This window comes from Lactuca virosa, chromosome 8, assembly GCF_052849685.1.
Source record: "Lactuca virosa cultivar CGN04683 chromosome 8, Lactuca_virosa_CGN04683_v6, whole genome shotgun sequence".
NCBI classification, from domain to species: domain Eukaryota; kingdom Viridiplantae; phylum Streptophyta; class Magnoliopsida; order Asterales; family Asteraceae; genus Lactuca; species Lactuca virosa.
The window spans coordinates 16171123-16173039 of record NC_136433.1 but is presented as its reverse complement, the minus strand read 5'-3'; the positions used below and the strand labels follow the sequence as shown (position 1 = coordinate 16173039).

General features: G+C 38.0%; 1 pseudogene; it reads left to right on the top strand.

Annotated features, from left to right (window-relative positions):
* The first annotated feature begins 273 nt into the window (after window positions 1-273).
* LOC145130076 (histone H2B.3-like) lies at window positions 274-874 on the top strand (annotated as a pseudogene).
* The last annotated feature ends 1043 nt before the right edge of the window (window positions 875-1917 follow it).

Here is a 1917-nt window from a genome sequence, read left to right as displayed (position 1 = left end):
GAATAAATTTATATATTTACATTTGCCGGTTGAAAAAAAAATTATACCATTTTAAGGACTTTTTTTTTATCATTGCCCATTTTGAAAATAGTAACATACTTTAAAAAAATTTCATTTAGGTTTTAATTATTATATCATTGTTTTCATTTATTCTCTAAAAACCAACGGCCATAATCACAATCCGCGTCAGTCTAATCTAACCAATCACATCTGTTTTATACAGCCTATATAAACACATCCCAATACGCCAACAAACACATCCTACCCTTCGAATTCATCTAACACATCTTCTCTATTTTCATTTTCCCTCTAATTGTATCAATGGCACCCAAGGCAGCTGCCGGAAAGAAACCAGTAGCGGAAAAGGCTCCGGCTGAGAAGGCACCAGCGGAGAAGAAGCCCAAGGCAGAGAAGAAACTCCCAAAGGATGCATCGGCTGCCGGAGCGGATAAGAAGAAGAAGAGACACAAGAAATCAGTCGAGACCTACAAGATCTACATCTTTAAGGTTTTGAAGCAGGTTCACCCTGATATTGGTATCTCTAGTAAGGCAATGGGCATCATGAACTCCTTCATCAACGACATTTTCGAGAAGCTCGCTCAGGAGGCATCTAAGCTTGCAAGGTACAACTAGAAGCACAGTCTGTCTTCGAGGGAGATTCAAACTGCAGTCAGACTTGTACTTCCCGGGGAGTTGGCTAAGCATGCTGTGTCTGAAGGTACCAAGGCTGTGACAAAGTTCACTAGCGGTTAGATTGTCATGATCTGTTGGTATCTGTTGTAATCTGGTTTTCGTTGGTTTTTGGGATCCCTGATGTAATTACTTTCTAGCTGAAAAGTTCTGAAATTGAAATGAAACTATCTTGTTTTGGTAATGGAATGTTCTTGTTAATCATCTATGTTTCTTTTTGATTGCATCAAATGAAATTAGGCTTGATAGTCTTCGTTTTCATCTATTTGTATTGTTTTGTATCGATTGCATTCGACACACCAGGTGTTTGTGTTTATGCCAAGGATCACCCAGTTACAATTTTGAACATAAGAATATCGTTTTTATACTTTTCATTCACTCCAACATTTATGAGAATAAACCTTGTTTTTAAATGTGCAATCAAAGAATTCCACTCTGATTAATGCCATTAACAATTGGTTCCTTTTGTTGGTAGAAATTTGTGGCAACATTTGTTGCTTTGATTTTAGTTGATGTGTCATGGCTTGTTTGCGCATATATTGTGTAGGAGTCTAGTTTATGGACATGAGATGCAACTGAGGTTCGAGGGTCCCAACTCCCAAAGCAGTCGAGCAATGTTTTTCTTGCATATCAAACAGATCAATGCTTCAGAAAGTTTTTATTAGTGTTGTACATTGCATTATATCTGTATATCTTTTAGTATTGCTCAGTTATTATGCTGTATAATTAGCCCAGTATAGGCCCAAATGTACGTGCATTATACACGTTTAATGATGAGTATATTGGATTGCATAATTATCTCCTCCTAATTTTCCTCTCCATCACGTAATCTGTTCCTAGCCGGCAGCCATGGGGGATGAACAATCATCCGGAAAGAAGATTGAAGAAAACCATGTTAACACCAATTCTCCATGCTACGTTCACGATTCCGAATACTATGATTTTGACCCAAACTCGAGTCCTATACCAGGTTTGAATTATGAACAATATTGTGCTCTCTTATGCTATATTGCAAAGGAAAACTCGTCAAAGGATGAGCTACTTCTAGAAGCCAACATGGCGTGTAAAGATAGAGAGGATAATGGTTGGATAGTGGATTCCGGTTGTACCGAACACATAACACATCGAGCCGAATGGCTTGAAAACAAAATGATATCCACTCTTGAACCTCCTGTCATGATACCAAATGGTGATTCCATACCTGTTGAAGGTAAAGGAAATTGTCAT